Source organism: Orcinus orca, chromosome 15 (assembly GCF_937001465.1).
Source record: "Orcinus orca chromosome 15, mOrcOrc1.1, whole genome shotgun sequence".
NCBI classification, from domain to species: Eukaryota; Metazoa; Chordata; class Mammalia; order Artiodactyla; family Delphinidae; genus Orcinus; species Orcinus orca.
In genome coordinates this window covers 55,991,208-56,011,401 of record NC_064573.1, presented here as the reverse complement: position 1 = coordinate 56,011,401, position 20,194 = coordinate 55,991,208, and the positions used below count along the sequence as shown (strand labels likewise).

General features: G+C 40.5%; 1 protein-coding gene and 1 pseudogene across 6 annotated transcripts in view; one reads left to right on the top strand and one right to left on the bottom strand.

Annotated features, from left to right (window-relative positions):
- Window positions 1–20,194, top strand: part of DLGAP1 (DLG associated protein 1) — an 833,306-nt gene that overhangs the window by 22,604 nt on the left and 790,508 nt on the right. The gene's annotated exons all lie outside the window — the stretch shown is intronic.
- Window positions 6,925–8,003, bottom strand: LOC101271865 (serine/arginine-rich splicing factor 10-like; annotated as a pseudogene).

Sequence of the window (20,194 nt, the reverse complement as noted above, 5' to 3'; positions counted from 1 at the left end):
TGACAGAAAAGGTCCTCTTTGTATTGTGAAGTTATCTTGTAATAAGACATTGAGCATGGACACAATGGGGTCACTTCAGGTGTTACGATCGCCTTAAGGATTTGGGATGGTTACCTAGCAAGAATCAGAAGGGACAGAGTTAGGAGACCAAGTTTATTTTAGGATCCACTCGGAGCTCAGCGTTTAACCTGGGACCATCCTAGTTTCTAAAGCAATGGACCCAAGCAGCAGATGGTTTTTCTATCTGAAGTTGGATTGAACAGGCATAGGCATGCTGGATTCCCACCCACCCCTCCTACTCTCTCTCTTTTTTTTTTTTTTTGTGGTACGCGGGCCTCTCAGTGTTGTGGCCTCTCCCGTGGCGGAGCACAGGCTCCGGACGCGCAGGCTCAGCAGCCATGGCTCACGGGCCCAGCCGCTCCGTGGCATGTGGGATCCTCCCGGACCGGGGCACAAACCCGTGTCCCCTGCATCGGCAGGCAGACTCTCAACCACTGTGCCACCAGGGAAGCCCCCCTCCTACTCTCTTTAGGTTGGGTCTCACCCTTTGATGGCAGCAAGGGACATGATCCAAATTTCAAGACGTGAAAATTGCCAGAAGCCATCCAACTGACCAAAGCCTCCGAAAGAATAAGCTCTCCTAATCCCGGCTGCCTTCATTGCATCTTGAGGCCTAGCAGAAAAGCTGGGGTGATGTGGATTCCCAGACACCTATCTTACTTATGTTGGCAGGTCTGCAGGATTCCAGAAGGTTCGGATTTGACAAGTTGAGTATAGCCAAGGGTGTCCCTTGGGGTTCTGTCCTTTGTTGATTGCATAACTCCCTTCCCAACTCCACCACCAACCTTCACCCAAGGTGGACCTCACCCATCTGCTTGTTGCTCTGTTCCCATTTATTCTTTGCTTCCTCTGCATGTGGCCTGGCTCCATATGGTATCCCGAGCCTGGGAAAGCCGTCTCTGCTCCATTTGCTTAATTAGTCTCCAACTGTGTCTATGGCTCACCTTGTTCTTATGTTTACAAGATTATAAAAACTCTGAAACTTTCCCTTCCTAGTTTTCCTGCATCTTCAGGTATAACACCAAACTACAATTTCCCAAATCCCCTACATTAAGGCATTCTGTTTCCACTAACTCAAAATCTGTAATGATAGTTCTACAATCTATAATAACATTAATCATCTCATAATCATTTCTCAACAAATGATCTTCTTAACCAAATACATTTTGTATATTTGTCATTTAATCTAATATCTTTTCTTTCTCGTTTTATTTCCCTTCTGATTACTGCTACTCGGTATTCTTGAAAGTACCCAATCACATTTTGTTGGTTTTGCATGATTTCAGATCTAATTGAGGAGATAATGCATATGTAAGAGGAAAACATAGCAATTTATTAATACCTAGAAAATTTACTGAGAACTTATTTTGTCCTCGGAAGATGATAGCTTGCTATGTGTGTGATGTGTATTATCATTTAATTCTTACAGTGAGTCACTGATGCAGTAACGTTATTATCCCCACATTATAGATATGGAAACTGAGGCATGTAATGGTCCGTGGTCACACAGGAAGTAGCTTGTGGAACCAGTAGAGAGAAGGTGCAAATATGAGATATCTGTCCACGTCCCAACATTCTTCATCTCTGGTCTCTACTTCTTTATCAATATGATACATGTCTCATCCTCTTTAAACCTTTTCTGAACAAGACAGGTCTTTTAATTTTTAAAACCTTTTTTTATTGAACTTTTTTTATAGTTGATTTACCATACTGTATTAGTTGCAGATGTACAGAGAAGTGGTTCAGTTTTATATATATATAATCTTTTTCAGATTGTTTTCCATGATAGGTTATTATAAGATATTGAATATAGTTCCTGCGCTATACAGTAGGTCCTTGTTTTCATCTATTGTATACGTAGTGGTGTGTATCTGTTAATCCCATATCCCTAATTTATCCCTCCCCTTTTCCCCTTAAGATGGGTCTTTTAAATAAATAAATCTGTTCCTTGGTCTGAGAGAATGGCAGAAAGTAGTATAAGAATTCAAAAGCAGAAGCAATCACAGCCAGCACTTACATGTAAAAAGAGGCTTTCTGGACTCTAGCTCAAAGACATGAGTAGGACAGGACTTTCAAATGCCTTATCGAGACCACTTGGGGCGAGACTTTGAAGTGGAAGACGTCTTCTCCCACAGTGGCCTCAAATCCGGCCATCCTGATGTCCTACTTGTATTGGGGGTGTGGAGATGGAGTGAGGGTAATTGGGGGACCAGAAAGGATCAGCAGTTTGTGTGCACGTAGAGTGTCAGTTGTGTTGTCACATGACCAACACAACCATCATCCAGGCACCCTGCTCCTTTGAGAACCTGGATCTTATCTATGCTTCATCGGGTTCTGTGATTTCCTTTTGCTATTACGTTTCCCCGGAAGTGAATATGATCTTATCCATTTTGCAGGAAAAATGCTGGGAATGCAGGATACATGACTGATTTTATCCTTGAAATTACAAAGGTCCCTCTCTCCCAGTGACTGTGATCACTTTTTCTTATCTTTCTATCAAGTGTACATGAATTGAAATTTATATTTTAAAAGGTTGATAATGCTGAAACCGGGAAGATGGCATAACCAGCAGAAACAGAAGAGATGAATTCTAGCAAATGTGTGTTAATCTTTTACACTTTCTCTAAACTGGAATGAGGAACTTGGGGTCCTGAGATAGGGGATGCAGCATGTTATCAACTCAGTTGTTTATCTGGAGTCATGTAAAATTAGAAAGGAGGACAAGTTTGCCTAGGTTCCCTCCCCACCTGCAAGGATCCTACTGCATCCTTTTAAGACTCTCCACCAACCTTCACGGAGTGCCTCGTAAATTCATGTGGCTTCAAAGTCTCTGCCCTCTGCTTCCCCAAGCAGCCATAAGATCTTCTCTGACCACCTCCACTGACGTATTGTCCCCTGCCCTCAGGGTCCCTGCAGTGTGTCACCTTCCCAGGACATCTGTAAATATTGCTCTGGAATAGGCAACCTTTAAAGCATCTTCTGAACCGACAGAATTGAAGCAGCTTTTCCATGATGAGTTTCTGTATGAGAAGCTCATTCAGGAAGCACTGAGTTCTCATCCAGAACAAACAGCGGTATGAATGAGCACATCTGCCCTGTTTTCTAGCAAATTCTGTTGAGAAAATATGAATTCGGAAAATTTTCTCTTAGATTGTTTGTGATGTGAGCGAAGTTGAATCATTTTATTACACTTTGTTGTGCAAGGCTGAGGGTTCCAACCTACAGTACAATCTAGGAAAACCATTCCTGTAGCTTGATGTGAAAGACCTTGCACTTAGTAGGCAAACAGATGGTCCTAGTGAATTTAGAAAAAAATAGCTGCTTAATCACTGTCATAGTTAAATGAATTGTGAACTACTTCTCGCCTTCATATCGATGCAAGTGTTCTGCCAGTGAACGTGGCACAACTTTCATTATTCATTTTATGAAGATCTACATAAAGTTCTTCATAAAAACTCTAAGAGGACATTTTTTTATTAATCCGTTTTCCAGACGAGGAAGCAAATACCTGTAGCAGTGAATATTTACTGGTTTTGGAAGAATTGGTGGGTCACATTTAATGATAGCAAAAGAGCAATTTCATGATATTTTTTTTTAGGTTTGAGCTATAAAGTATACTCTGTCCTAGTGTATAAAAGATCACTCCTTTATGAGTTAGATATCAATCAAAATCTTGAAAGATGCATTTTGTGGGCACTAACATCACGAATCATGATGCTTAATAAGATTAGAGCCTCTTCCAGAAACAATTAAATTTTATAATTTATGTGTATAAGCTTGTAGATGTAATTCATTCAGTCTCATTTACCAAGCATACGTACACATAATTGGCTCTTTAAATTGCTTGTAGAGTATATTCACAGCTATAGGCTAGTTTTTCCTTAAATAGTGAATGTTTACTATACTTAGGAATAAACGTTTTATTCTCACTTATTATATAAATAGATAATGCTAATATTAATATTTTTACTTAGGTGGCTCAAATTTCTTTCACATTTGGACTTTGTTATATTTAGAAAACAGATATTTGGCTTTAATCCCCAAATTCATTGGTATATATTGCTTTATAGTTTTCTTTTTTATCTATCAAAAGATAGATATCTATCAAAAGAAAATTTATGGCTAATTTACCAGTGAAATGTCTGAAACTGAGGATTATAAATATATTTGAAGAAAAGTTAATATGTGTCTGATACATTAATTGACTTTTCAGTTATTTTAAAATATAAGGAAGCTCACTGAAGAAAAATTCAAAATTACAAATAAAATGAATTGATAAAATCCCAGTGATCCTATTAATATTAATATTTGTATGTGATGTGATGTGAGGTTATTTTAGATGTACCTTTTTATTTACTAAAATACCATGTCATTTAAAAAACTTTTTATTTGAGGATATTGAGAATCCTTTTACATGCTATAAACATGGAGTTATATTACCAATTTTGATGGCTATACATGTCTTTGATTCAATATATATATGTATATATGCATGTGTATGTATGTGTATATATATATATATATATACACACACATACATACACACACACACACACATAATTTAAATCCTATTTAAGCCCCTATTGTTGAGCATTTTAGGCTAAATCCAGGTTTTCTTTTCAAATAATAAAAAAGACAGTGGTGGGCTTCCCTGGTGGCGCAGTGGTTGAGAGTCCGCCTGCCGATGCAGGGGACACGGGTTCGTGCCCCGGTCCGGGAAGATCCCACATGCCGCGGAGCGGCTGGGCCCGTGAGCCATGGCCGCTGAGCCTGCGCGTCTGGATCCTGTTCTCCGCAAGGGGAGAGACCACAACAGTGAGAGGCCCGTGTACCAGAAAAAAAAAAAAAAAGACATTGGTGAACATACTTGCACATTGTATGAACCACATCTCTTTTGGGGATAAAGTTCTAAACTTGCAATTGTTTTATTAAAGGCAATATACACATTTTCAAGCCTTTTTTTTTTTTTTTTAGCTTTGCCAAATTGTTTTCCAAAGAGATCATGCCAGTTACCTTTTGTTAATAGTGTGTGAATATCCTTTTCCCAATCCCTTGCTAACAGTGATCTTATTATTTTATATTTTTGACAGAGTGCTTGTAGTGAGCTGAATGGTGGCCCCCCAAAAGACATGTCCACGTTCTAACTCCAGAACCAGTCAATAACACCTAAAATGGCAAAAGAATGAACACGGCCTTGTAATGCAAGGATGTGACTAAGTTAACAATCTTGAGAGAAGGAGTGTATTCTAGATTATCTATCTGGGCCCTAAATGCAATCACATAAGAAAGAGGCAGAGGGAGTTTTCAGAGGGATACTGAGGAGGAGAAAATACTGGGAACACAGAGCAGAGATGCTGCCACAAGCCACGGAGTGCTGACAACCATTAGAATTTGGAAGAGGGAAGGAATAGATTCTCCCCTAGAAGCTCCCTAGGGAATGTGGCCCTTTCAGCACTTTGATTTCAGACTTCTGGCCTCCAGAAATGTGACGGTATACATTTCAGTTGTTTTAAGCCACGAAGTGTGTGACGATTTGCTACAGCAGCCCCAGGAAGTTAGTCCAGTGCTGTACAGAATCCACCGTTTATGAAGAAGTATTATTACAGTTTGAAGGGAACATTTCTGAACCAAATTCTCAAACATTATCAATAACCTGGTCAAGTTGCCACTTCATCTTTAATATCTGCTTATAATTCTCTCTTATCACCTCAGTTGTCTTCAGTAGGTACCAGAGCCTTGGGTCACCTCTTTGTCTCTGTCCACAACTAAGTTCTCCTTCCTCAGACTCACCCGTGCCTGAGATGTCAGTTACTTCTCTGCACTAAGACCTAAATTCTTCTTTCTTCTTCACACGTCACTGCTGAGCTGTGACTAGACGGTGGCTTTCTGGATAGCTTATTAGCACCTCCAAACCAGCGTACCTACTGCTCAACTCTCTGTCTTGCTCCGCGTACTATATTGCTACCGTGGTGATTCATACGTTTCTCCACCCAGATGTTTAAGCCAGAATCATGTGTCTTGATGATCACCTCCATGTGGAATCGCTCACAAGGCACTCTTGATAAGCATTCTTTTTTTTTTTTTTTTTGCGGTACGCGGGCCTCTCACTGTTGTGGCCTCTCCCGTTGCGGAGCAACAGGCTCCGGACGCGCAGGCTCAGCGGCCATGGCTCACGGGCCCGGCCGCTCCGCGGCATGTGGGATCTTCCCGGACCGGGGCACGAACCCGTGTCCCCTGCATCGGCAGGCGGACTCTCAACTACTGCGCCACCAGGGAAGCCCACCAAGTGCTTTAAGCATCAAAATTCAGTCCTTGTACACTATGCACACACACAAACAAAACCTACTTTGAAACACTTTACTTGCTTTTAACAGCAGTAAGAAAACTAAGCAATATTATGGTCAACAGTGCTCCTTAAAGTTTAGAGTAACTGTATAAGAGCATTCTTTTCCCTTAAAATTATTTCTGCCATCATCAACCTGCCCAAATTTTAAGGTGAGTTCTTCCGATGTTTGTATTGTTCCAAATCTTCACAGGAACCAGGAAAGTGAAGGCTCCATGTTTCAATCAAAAGCTCTATCTCCCTGAAAATGCTACTTAACCCAGTTGGCGTCATTTCCCAAGACAGTGGGGTTAACAAAATAACTATTCCACACTGTGCCAAAAATTATCAGCATGGGTCTAGACATCTTGACAAGACCAAAAGGTCCACCCTGAACCTAAATGTGTCTGGTTGGTCAGTGTTGTACGGTGGCTACAACTTCACTTTTGTATCATTCTACCTTATTGGCAAGCTACATGTCTAGGTTAACAGTTCTACCAAATATGGCTATGAAAGGTTATTTTTAATAAGACAATGTTGCAAATTATGGTCAACCAACATCTTTTCATACCTCAAGCATTAAAAAATGAGATTCGTTACAAAAATATACAGAGACACCACAAACTGATAGCTGCCCATAACATTAAACAAACTGGACTCTTAAGAGTGGCTTCTCAATCGCATATCATTTTAATAATAACCATTGCCTGGTACAGGGAAAACTGACAAGTGTTTTTTAAGCATCATTGCAACATTGTATTCCTGATAATTTAAGTAAACCAAACTGTGAGTAAATGAATGATACATGGCTAAAAATATCATGGTTAATACTATCAGTGGCCACTGGACTTAGGACTAGTCCAAGACCTTGATCTAGATTTTGACCTAGACCTAGACTGTGATCTTGACTGAGATCTGGATCTAGGTGGTTTTTTTTTCCTTGATTCCTTTTCATGTCTTGAGCCAGACGTATAATGTGTTTTGGAATGTGTTTTAGTGGTGCCTCTAGTTTTGGTGTGAGACGCAGACCTAGAATGTGATTTAGCCTTCATTTCTTTCTTGGGCTGGGGCTTGGACTGTGATCTTGAATTGGATTTGGATCTTGAAAAAGATCGATTTCGGTGTTTGAATCTATCATTGTCGGAACGGCTTCTGCTATGCCGTGGTCTTCCAGTCAGTCTACTGTTTCTAGGACTATAAGATCTTCTATAGTTGTAATCAAAGGAAGGACTTCTTGATCTCCTTCTTTCAGTAACTTCGGCTTCTAGAACGTCTGTATCTGTCATAATCATCATAGAGTGAAGAGCTATACACATTCCTCCCTTCCTTGGCTTTCATCTGATTTGGAGTCTTTTGATCCCCCTGTGCAAATGTATTTCAGTTTGGCGTCCACAAATCCATTTTCTGTCCAGATTATGTAAAGCATCTTCTGTATCACGAACATCCTCAAATTGAACATATGCAAATCCTCTTGGACGGCGAGTGTAGAAATCAAGTGGAACATACACATCAACTGTAGGACCATAACGACCGAATTTGCGTCGCAAATCTTCAGACCTGGTATCGTCCGCAAGTTCCTTACAAAGAGAGACGTGTTGGGGGGACGCAGGTACAGGGACATGATGATGGTGTGAGTCTCAGCAGGGACACTAAGGGACTCATCAAACCGTCTGCACCTCTGGCGCCGGATCCTCAAGACACAGCCAGAGAGCTCTGCTATGACCTATTTTATTTATTTTTTATGGAAGTGTAATTAATTTACAATGTTGTGTTAGTTTCAAGCATACAGCAAAGTGATTCCATTATACAGATGAATACATATGTATTCTTTTTCATATTCTTTTCCATTATAGGTTATTACAAGGTATTGAGTATAGTTCCCTGTTACATACAGTAGGTCCTACTTTATGTTATTTTTATTATTTCAAAATTTTAAGTTTTCTTAATAAGCCAGCACAAAGTATATGTTGGTGAATGTTTCATGTGAAATTGAAGAGATTATGTGTTCTGTTGTCCAGAGGGGTGTTCTGTAAATGTAAACAGAAATTATGTCAAATAAGTTGATTGCATTGTTTAGGTCTTCTGTGATCTTACTAATGTACTCTGTACTTGTTCTATCCCTTTGCGAAGAACAGTGAAGTCTTCAACTATAATTGTGGATTTGTCTGTTTCTCGTTTCAGTTTTTGCTTCATGTATCTTGACCTTCTATTGTAAGGTGCATATGCATTTAGGATTGTTGTGTCTTTTTGGAGAATTAACCCGTTTATCATGCCGCGATGTCCCTCTTTATGACTAATAATATTCCTTTTTCTGACGTCTTTATCTGTTATTAATATAGCAACTTCAGCTTTCTTTTGGTGAGTGTTTACGTAGTTCATTTTTTAATTCTTTTTAAACTATCTGCATCTTTATATTTGAACTGTTTCTTGCAGACAGCATATATTTGGTTCTTATTTTTTATTATCTATCTTTTAAGCTGCTTTCTGTTTGTTCCATCTGTTGTTTCTTCTTTTTTCTTTTATTATATTCTCTAATAAACAGCATGATTTGTAATTTCATTTTATCTGTTATATTAGCTTCTTTATTCATTTGTGTTAATGTTTTAGTGTTTGCCCTATGATTTGCAGTACACTGTACATCTTTAATTAATTAGAGCCACCCCTCAGATGTCATTTTATCACTTTACACATGTTATGTAAGGTCTTTCAAGGATCTTACCACAATATATTCTCTATTCCTCTCTCCCATCTTTTGTGCTTTTTTTCCCATAAATTTTACTTTTGCGTATGCTATAAACATGCAATATGTTGTTACTATTTTTTACTTTTACTTTTTATTTTCAATCAATTAAAATAAAGAAAAAAAGAATTTTATGTTATATTCACTGATTCCATTTTCAACACCATTTCTTTGCGTCAGTCCAAATTTGTTTCCTCTCATATTCCTTCTGCCCGAAGAACTTCCCTTACCACTGTTTGTAGGGAAGGTCTGCTGGCAATGAATTATCTCAGTTTTTCTTTTTCTGAGAGTGTCTTTACTTCCTCATTTTTCAAAAATATTTTCACTGGGTGTAGAATTTTGGGTTGACTTTTTTTTTCTCCTTCAGCACTGCATTGTCTTCTAGCTACAATAAGTCCACTGTAATTTTAATCTTTGTTCCTCTGCATAGAATGTGCCTTTTTTTTTCTAAAGTGGAATTTGTTCTCTTTTTATCCTTCCTGTGTTCTCTGAATTTCTTGGATCTGTGTTTGCTTAGTGTCTGGGTTTTCTGTGTATGTGTGAATATTCTTTTTTTAAAATTTAATTTAATTTTTATTCTATATTGGAGTATAGTTGATTTACAATGTTGAGTTGGTTTCGGGTATACAGCAAAGTGATTCAGTTATAAATATACATATATCCATTCTTTTTCAGTTTCTTTTCCCATATAGGTAATTACAGAATATTGAGTAGAGTTCCCTGTGCTACACAGTAGGTCCTTATTGTTTATCGATTTTATATATAGTAGTGTATATATGTTAACACCAAACTCCTAATTTATCCCTCCTTCGCCCCCCACACTTCCCCTTTGGTAACCATAAGTTTGTTTTCCAAGTCTGTGGTTTCTGTTTTGTAAATCGGTTCATTTGTATCTTTTTTTTTTTTTTAGATTCTACATATGAGTGGTATCATATGATATTTGTCTTTCTCTGTCTTACTTCACTTAGTATGATAATCTTTAAGTCCATCCATGTTGCTGCAAATGGCATTATTTCATTCATTTTTATGGCTAATATTCCTTAGTGTCCATTTTTAATTTTGGAAAATTCTTGGCCATTATTTCCTCAAATATTAGTTCTGCCCTGGGAACTAATATTTCCTTCTGGGATTCTCCTTCTGGGATTCCAATTACATAGTGTATTAAACCATTTGATATTGTCTCACCACTCCTGGATACCCTGTTACGTCCCTCACGCACATGTGTGCGCATGCACACACACGCGCGCGCGCGCACACACACGCACACTCATCTTTATCTCTGTATTCTGGTTTGAGAATTTCCTATTGCTGTATCTTCAAGTTCCTTGATTTTTCCTTCAACTGTGTTGAGTGAATCTGTTGACGCCATTCCTCGCCTATTTTACTGTGGATTTTTAAAATTCTGGCATTTTCATTTGGTTCTTTCTTATAGTTTCCACCTTTCTGCTGAGCCTTCCAATCTGAGCTTACATGCAATCCTCCTTTTTCAGTAGATTCTTTGACATATCAATCATAGTTATTTTAAATTTCCTATCAGGAAGTTTCACCATCTGTGTCATAGTTGATTCTGGTTCTGCCAATTGCTTTGTCTATTGGGAGTGTGTTGTTTTTTCTTGCGTTTTCATATGCCCCGTATTTTTTGTTGTTGTTGAAATTTGGATACCTTGTGTAGTTCAGTAGAGACTGAGGTAAACAGTTTTCACGCTTAGAAACAGGCATGCCTTTCCTTTTTTCTAGCCCTTTCACGCGAGAGTTTGAGAAATCTAGTTAGGATGTAGGTTACGCTTGAAGTTTGTTGTCTCTATCGTGAACCTCAGTGAGCCATGCACTTCAAATTCCTCCAGTGGTACCTTGTGTTCAGGATCAGGCTGGGCTGTCAGAGGTGTTTTGTTTTTCCTCAATGTCTGCTCTGTTCTCAGCTTGAGATTTCTTCTTTGCTGAACCTCATATCAGGTCTCCTTCCATATTTTTGTTCCTCTTTGAGCAGTGTTCTCTATGACTTGTTACTTGAACTCTCTTAGCATTTAGCATCACTACTGAGTGGAGACTGTATCCCTGGGTGTTCGGGGCATGGCCTCCTGAGATCTCCTGCCACTTCCCCATCTGTAATTCTGAGCCCAGCGTGTATTCTTTCTCCTCCCTCAAGAGTAGGTTGTTGGTTGTTCTGTTTCATTTGTCTTCTTCCCATGGCTGCAGTGGGTTTTTTCCAATACTCAAGGCTGGTGGGGTTAGTTCCTCTCCCTCCAGAAGATTAATGCTTTAGTTCTGTAGGAGAGATAGAGGGGAAGGTTCCAGGTGGAGTTCTGTGTTCTTCCCGTGGGAGTTGCTATTCCCTTTCCCAGGTATGCATTACAAGAGATGCTTTACTTAGACATTTTCTCAGCTTTTCTGTGAGCACTTGGTGGGGATTTGTGGAGACATGGACCTGAAGGTGGCTGGACTCCTCTAATTTCTGTGACCTCCAGGGGCTTCTAAATCTCTTGCTACTTCACCCCTAGCTTCCGCCCTGACTGAAGTCTTCTTCCTGGTGCCTGGATGTGTCTCTCACAAGTACGCACAGCTCATATTATTTCTCCTTGCAGTCAGCTGTCTTTCCTCAGATGTGAGGCCAGTTGTTTGCCTCACAGCCTCATCTCTCCTGTGGGTACAAAACAGTCATGAATTTTCAGTGTGTCCAGATTTTTACTGTAAGTGTGGCAGTACACTTTTTCTTCCTTTCCATATCCCTGAGTGGAAATTTAAAGTCCCCAGAGCTCTTATTTTCTTACTAAATCATTAAACTAAGGCAGCATTTACCAAACCTTAAAGTTTCAGGACCCTGTTACATAAAACTTATTGAAAAGCCCAAAGGTCTTTCTTTTCTGTAATAGATGATAGATAGATAGATATTTACTGTATTAGAAATTAAAACATATTTTAAAATAATTTATTAATTTAAAAATAAAACCAATAAACCCATTATATATTAACATAACTTTTTTGGAAAATTAAACACATTTATAGAACAAAATATATTTAGCGATAAACATTTTACTGATTGTTTTATAATGTTCCAAATCTATTTGCTGCCTGGTTTAAGAGACAGTGCAGTTGGAATTTCATATCTCCTTTCTGCATTCAGTGGGTTGCTGTGTGACATCATATAACCTCTGGAAAATTCCACTGTAAACTCATGAAGGAATGAGAGTGAAAAGTAGAAATGATGTTTTAGCATTATTATGAAAATAGGTTTGACTTTGCAGACCTGAACAAGGTGGGGTTGACCTCCCCCAATGGGAGGAAATGAAACTATACCCCTCACACAAATGAATATTTATCAAGTCCCAGTGTGTTAGAAGGTTCCGTTTTCTTATAACATACTACACTTCTGAGATCTTAGGAAAGAGAAAAATATAAAGGCAAATGCGGATCTAGTAAAGGACTGAAGTCATGTTTGAACCTAGGTCCACCTGACTCTAAGCCTATGTTCTGTCTCCCATGCCCTTCTGTCTTGGATGGATTGGAAAACAGGCACACCAAAGTGCACTCCACAGTTAGCACTTGTTTCCTATAGCATCTACATTGGTCTTCCCCAAACTGGGAACAGCATCTTGCACCCTCTGTAGCTACAAATAATGTTTAGAAGATTGTTGGACCTTCTAGAAAGGTAAGTCATGAGCATGACCTTTGGATATTTAGAATTGTATAGGTCTATATGTATACAGGCAATTCATAGGTTTCTTACTGTTTCGTATATTAACCAAGCATGTTTAATACTTTTCAAAAGTTCTCCTTGTATGTTGTTTTACAAATATCTTACGGATATCAACGTGGAACTTTTATTTTTCGTGAGTGAAAGGAATTAAAAATCTGGAATTTGTTATCAATAAAATGCGCCTGTTTTGATATTAGCAGACTGTTAGCTGTCTCACCTTGGTACAGCTCATCTTTGGAACTTGCAATTATTATAAGTTATTCACGAAGGATGTAATTGTCAGGACACCTGATAATATAGAGTGAGAGGACAGACAACATTATATGATGGAGTGTGAACAGGTGCTTTGTTCTTTCTTCGAGTCGCTGCATCTTTGTTGAATTTCATGATGTATTAATATGTCACTACACGTTTAGGTCCTGAAGCATGAAATATATTCTAGCCAGAATGCTTGCCAAGATACTAGTGCCAGAGTTGGAACGCTAGAGTGTGTTTATTAAACAGCATTAACATACTAAATAGGGTTGCAGGTTTATTTTACTGTGAAGCCTCAAAGTGATTAAAAGAGGAGAGAGGGAAAGAGAACTGACAGGTTCTGTAAAAACTAAAACGGACTCAATTCTCAGGCACACACCAATATCATTCATAATGCAAATGTCCATGATATAAATAGCCTGCTTTATTGAACTCCTACTGTGTTTCATTTTGTTAGGCTCTTTCCTGACATTGGTTCTGTCCTTCACAACTACCCTTGAGGTGGGTGATGCTCCCATTTTACAGATGAAAAAACTGAGGTTCAGAGACATAAGAAACTTAGTCCCAAACCCCAAATTAGTAAGTGACAGAGCTTATATTTGAGCTTGTATCAGCTGAGGTGCAAAATCTATCCATGTCACTTACATTCCACCAATCTTTTTTTTTTTTTTGCAACAGTAGAGAAAAGGTAAGCCAAATTTATAGTCGACATATTAATATTTGTGCTTAGAAACTTGAGTTGTTAATTCTCTATTAAAAGGCACTTCATTATGCAGCATTATATCCTAAGGATTTGACAAATCTGTAACCTGATTCATTGCATACAAGTTTTCTGATTTAAAAAATTTAATTTACTAAGGTTTTTCAGTGAGTATGAGACAGACAGGGTACTTGATTTAAAAGCTCTTTGAAAATTATTAATTGACTAAAAGTTGTTCCTCTGATATTAACAGCTGTTATGTAAACATCATGTCCTTGGCCATAAGCTGGAGGAGGGGTGGGAAATTGTATTTCAGTGGACCCAGTGTTCAATCTTGTTTTATATAATGTCACAAAATCCTGTACAGTGACCATCATCTTTTCTTTAGAGACAAAGAACTATAGATTCAGATGAGAACCAACTTGTGCAAATTGATGCATCTCGTAATTGGCAAAGTCAGAATTCATATATGAGAATATCACACGTTCATTTGACAATAAGAAGGTGTCAGCAACCCTCACTTTGCTGAGAGGGACTATCGTCTCTACGTTACTTATTATGATTCTTGTAACAGAGTAAACATTTGTCATAATCACATTGATTATATACTATACTAAGCATCCCGTAAACGTAACTCTTTCATGTACTCCAAATCCAAACAATTAGGTAACTTTGTGTACTTTTTTATGAGTAAAACAAAATAAACTATTTCATCTTTATTTTGAAAGGCAATTTCCAGGACATGTCCTGGCAGTAGTTTAAATTTACTTTAATGTCTTCATAAAAAGGAACCAAAATAAACATGTTATTGAATATTTTCTATATTCTATCTTAGCGTTGTCTTAGGTCTTTAAATGGATTTTCTTATTTGATAATCACAAAAATTCCATTTGATACTGTTTTCAGTCATATTAGAGATTGAAGAAATGAGGTCTATAGAGTTGTAACTCTGACCACCTTCACATGGTTAGTCTAAGTCTGGCATTGAACACACAGTGTCAGATTCAGAGCCTAAGGATGAAGAATGGTAATTGGTACTCATTTTGATGATCTTGTGGCACCCCAAAAGAGAAATCCTTTCTGGATTATCAAGAAGGATTGTGAAATGTAGGTTTCTAAAAAACATTCTTGAAGTATAGAATATAGAATGCAGTAAACACAGTTTCCAGCTGGATGAATTTTCAGTGATCACATCCATGTCAATAGCCTCCAGATAAGAAGCAGAGCATTATTAGTTCTCTGGGAACCCCTTATTCCCTCTTCGAGCCATTACCACCCTTCCAAGGAAACCTCTGTCCTATACCTAACACTATGTTTGTTCTGCCTGAGTTTGAACTTTATAAAAAATATACTGTGTGTGTTCTTTTGTATGTTTTTTTTCTGGAAATCTTATACTTTATTTTTTTAATACCTTTATTGGAATATAATTGCTTTACAGTGCTGTGTTAGTTTCTGTTGTACAACAAAGTAAATCAGCTACATGAATACATATATCCCCATATCCCCTCCCTCTTGAGCCTCCCTCCCACCCTTCCTATCCCACCCCTCTAGGTCATCACAGAGCATTGAGCTGATCTCCATGCGCCACGCAGCAGCTTCCCACTAGCTATCTATTTTACGTTTGGTAGTGTATATATGTCCATGCCACTCTCTCACTTCATCCCAGCTTTCCCTTCACCCGCTGTGTCCTCAAGTCTGTTCTCTATGTTTGCGTCTTTATTCCTGCACTGCAACTAGTTTCATCAGTACCGTTCTTTTAGATTCCATATATGTGTGTTAGCATACGGTATTTGTTTTTCTCTTTCTGACTTACTTCACTCTGTATGACAGACTCTAGGTCCATCCACCTCATTACAGATAACTCAGTTTCGTTCCTTTTTATGGCTAGTATTCCATTGTACATATATACCACATCTTCTTTATCCATTCACCTGTCGATGGACATTTAGGTTGCTTCCATGTCCTGGCTATTGTAAGTAGTGCTGCAATGAACATTGTGGTACATGTCCCTTTTTGAATTATGGTTTTCTCAGGGTATATGCCCAGTAGTGGGATTGCTGGGTCATGTGGTAGTTCTATTTTTCGTTTTTTAAGGAACCTCCATACTGTTCTCCATAGTGGCTGCACCAATTTACATTCCCACCAGCAGTGAAGGAGGATTCCTGTTCTTTTGTGTTTGGCTTCTAACTTAGAAACTGACCCTGAGATGCACATTCACATGCTGGAAGTGTACTGGGAAGTCCTCTTGGCACCTTCACCTGGAGGGAGTGGGTGAAGGAGGTTTCAGCAGGAGGAAACTGAATTGAGATTCAGTTGCACCGAAGACCTGAGCCAGTCCCACATGGAACTCCAGGGCTGGGTGGCCAGGATGGGCAAGGGGCCCTGTACCTCCACCTTGGCCATCCCAGTCTTGAAGCGGGGACTGGGGACGCTTAGAGTCCACCCACTGGACCATTGAGATTCGCTCCACTCATTTACCCTTGTGGGGAAAAGCTCCCCAAGGGGAAAGGGGGGATAAATTGGAAATTTGGGATTAACAGATACACACAACCGTGCATAAAATAGATAAACAACAAGGACCTTCTGTATAGAATAGGGAACTATACTCAGCATCTTGTAATAGCCTATGATGGAAAAGAATCTGAAAAAGAATATATGTATGTGAATCACTTGGCTGTGTACCTGAAACGTTGTAAATCAACTATACTTTAAAAAGAGGGAAGATAGAAAATCAGAGGTTAAAAAACAAACAAACAAAAAAACTAAGCAATAATAAACTTAAAAAAAAAACAACCACCTCCTCCAGGATTTTGGTTGGTCTGTTTTCTCAAGAAAACTTGCAAGAGGAGGTCTAGTGGGGTAAAATAAAGCCCTTGCTTCAGCAGCTGGTCTCTCGGCCACAACTCGTCATCCCCTTCCTCTCCTACCAGTTCTAGAGCTCCTCACTCACACAGTTACAGCACCTCTGCTTGTCTGGACAGATAACCTTGTAGAGTGATCCAGGTCATCATCTCTAAAGGGTCTGCGTTCCTGAACACCATGCCCTTCTCAGACTGCAGCACTTGTCCATCTACCACCACAGTTGGTCACGAGGATATGAAAAAATGCCCCGCAGGGACTTCCCTGGTGGTCCAGTGTTTGAGACTTCACCCTCCAATGCAGGGGGCACGGGTTCGATCCCTGGTCGGGAAACTAAGATCCCACATGCCTCGCAGCCAAAAAACCAAAATATAAAAACAGAAACAATATTGTAACAAATTCAATAAAGGTTTAAAAAATGGTCCAAATCAAAGAAAAATCTTTAAACAAAAATTTTAAAAAAAACGCCCTGCAAATTATCTGAGTGCTAAACATGTCCTTCCCTGCCCTGTTGAGATACATCTGCTTATCTTCCCCTAATGTTCAGAATCAAGTATTGCTGCCAGAATTGTGACTTCTTTCCAGGTCTGTTAGTCTCTTGGTACAAGGTGCTCAGAGTGACTGGGGGGTAGCTGTAGTTTAAAGTTACATTTTTCCCTTGACGTGTCCCCTGGGGAAGTGTTTCCTCTCTGGGAACCAGCCCTTTAGACCTTTGGTACCTACAGTTTTGAGTACAGGAAGCACAAATTTCCCAAATGGGTCACTGGGAGAAATGTTAAATGAGTCACTCTTACGTCCACCCCTTGGTTCCTAAACAATCATCATGATTTAGGGTATAGATTGCATCCTAGAAATATGGTGCCCCGTGCTGGCACGTTCCCATACCCAAGCAGGGACCTCAACTGCAAGTTCAGAAGGCCATTCCATCCTCTGTTGGGCTAGCAGCTTTTGGGTGGTGTGACATGTGATAGGACTGGTGGATCCTCATAGTTACGTGTCTGCTTCCATCCATCATTTGGTATAGGTGGTCCTCTGGTCCAATGTGATATTACCCAGCCTCCTTTACCTGTGGAGTAAATACAAGCCCGTGGACAGTGGTTCTCTTTGAGATCCTTTGGGCACTGAAAGCAGACTTATACTTGGAGTAGGTATCAGTTCCAGTTGAGGTGAATCACTGCCTTTTCCAGCGTGTAAGGTTTCCAGTGTATGTCAGCTGGCCAAGCGTGTGGTGATTCTCCCAGAGGGATAATGCCCTATTAGGGTATCAGTGTTGCTTTCTGTTGCTGGTACATTTGACAAGTGGCTGGGCAGTCGGTAGATCATGAGGATGTTGGCCCTGTGCACAGCATCCAGGTCCGTTGCCACGGCCTCTCTGTTCACGTACCCATTGTACTACCGCTGGAGTGGTCAGGGGGCTGCTGGCTGGTGTCTGTTGACCAGATCATCTGTCTGCCTGGTTGTGTCTGCCTCTTCTGGAGTGGCTGTTCCCTGGAGGGCTCTAACATAGGTTAACAAGTCCTTCAAGCTCTTCATACTTCGTGCTCACTCCCATGGTCATTCCAAGACCCTCTGCCCAGACCTCCTTCCTCTCAATTTTTTAAACATTTTATTGAAGTATAGTTGATTTACAATGTTGCGTTGATCTCTGCTCTACAGCAGAGTGACTCGGTTATACATATATAGATTCTTTTTCATAGTCTTTTCCATTGCGGTTTATCACGGGATATTGGGCATGGCTCCCTTGCTGTACGGGAGGACTCTGCTTCCTGCCAGTCATTCTCCTTCCATGTAGCACTGCCTGGAATTTTGTACCCTGTATCCAATAGCCCTTGATGCCTCTAAGTACTCCCCTCTCCCTAGCCTCTGGGTACTGAGTAGATGGTTGTAGACCCCTTTGTGGAAGGACTGGGTGAGCCATTAACATACATGCTTGCCGTGGGTTTCTGGGTCCCTCTTAGGAACCCAGTTTTTCCGTTAGTTAATGGGCTTGCTGTCCGAAAACTGGCTCAGGTCCAGACATCAGGCCAAGGCTCGTGCATTTTTGTTGAGGCAGCCCTTCTCAACTCCCTGATTACCCACCTTTGATTTGTTTTGATCATATAATGGGACAGTATCCTTGTTGGCTGCCCGTCTTTTTTCCCACAGAGAATGCCGAGTTTGATTAACCGTCCCCATTACCCTGAATAGGTCACCAGTTCCTGGCTGCCTTTCTTGATGATAATCGTGCTCATCTTTGCCGTCAGGAGCATTGCTCTGTAACAGCGTCTCCTACAATCAGCCCTGGCGTAGGAGAACAGCACCGCCAAGCGTGTCAACATAGTCTGTACCTGTGTAACTAGGTCATTTCTTATGACTTTGGTAAACTGTGTGTCCTCCAGGACCTCCCACAGAATGTGGTCACCTGGTAGGTGTTCTGGCCTTAGTATATCCTGGAAAATATACTCTGCCATGCCCACTTGTCTGTACATTTTGGTCCTTTTTTTAAATTGTCTGCCACGGTGTGGACATTGCTTCCTCCAAATCCCTGAGAACCATTTGAGCAACACATTTGTACTGTCTTCTAGGTTCATGTTTAGGGAGTTACACCCTGTATCGTGGAGGATTGTTCCCGTATCAGTAAGCTGTTCCTTATTAAACTGTATGTCCCTCCCCACTGGGTCTGGGACTCTCAGCATCCTACCTGGACCCGTTCTCTCAGCTCTGGCCGTGCGTGTTGGTTTGGTCCCACGGCTCCTTCAGTATTCTAGACCCTCTGCTCCCCCAGCAGACCCAGCACTTACCCAGCCAGGTTGTGTCGTGACCTGACCTAGTAATTTTTCTGGCAGATCGGAGGGGAAGTGGACTGTACTGTCACGGTGACGTTTGTTGTCTTACAAGGAGAGGCCTCAGCAACATCTTTATCCAGGGACTGGCGCCAGCCTTAGAGAGGGGAGTGGGCTGCTCTGTTAGGCCCAGGAGGTTCAGGGCAATCTCGTGATACAACGTTTTCAAGTGCATTGACTGAGATGTTCTTATCTCAGATCTCAGGCTCCCTCTCCTTCCCAACAAGGGACCTGACCTTGACGCAGCAGACTCGCTGGGGCCGGCCGAGCAGTCAAGTTTCCCCTTATTTAAGCCCAGATTCTCTGACTTCAGGAGCTGAGGGGCTCTGTATATGTTAACCAAGGAGGCTGTGTAGTGCCTCTTGCAAGATGAGGATACCTGCCACCCATGCCGATTCTCCCCGTATAAGCGTGTCCCATCAGGATAATAGCACTTCTGCTCTCCTTGAATCTGGGCTGAGTTTGTGACTGGCTCTGACCAATAGGATGTGGCGGAAGTGATGGTTATGTTCCTGGGCTTCTGAGCCCATTAGAGGCCTGGCAGCTTTCTCTTTCTCCTCTTGGAACCCAGCCACGGTGCTATGAGGAGCCCAAGCCACAGGGGGAGGTCACATGAAGGACAAGTGAGGTGCTTCACTTGAAATTCTAAGCCGATGTCTTAGGCACAAGCCAGAATCCAGCGCCAGCGTAGGAGTGAACCACGTCGCATGGGCCCTGAGATGACTCCAGGCAACATGACGGG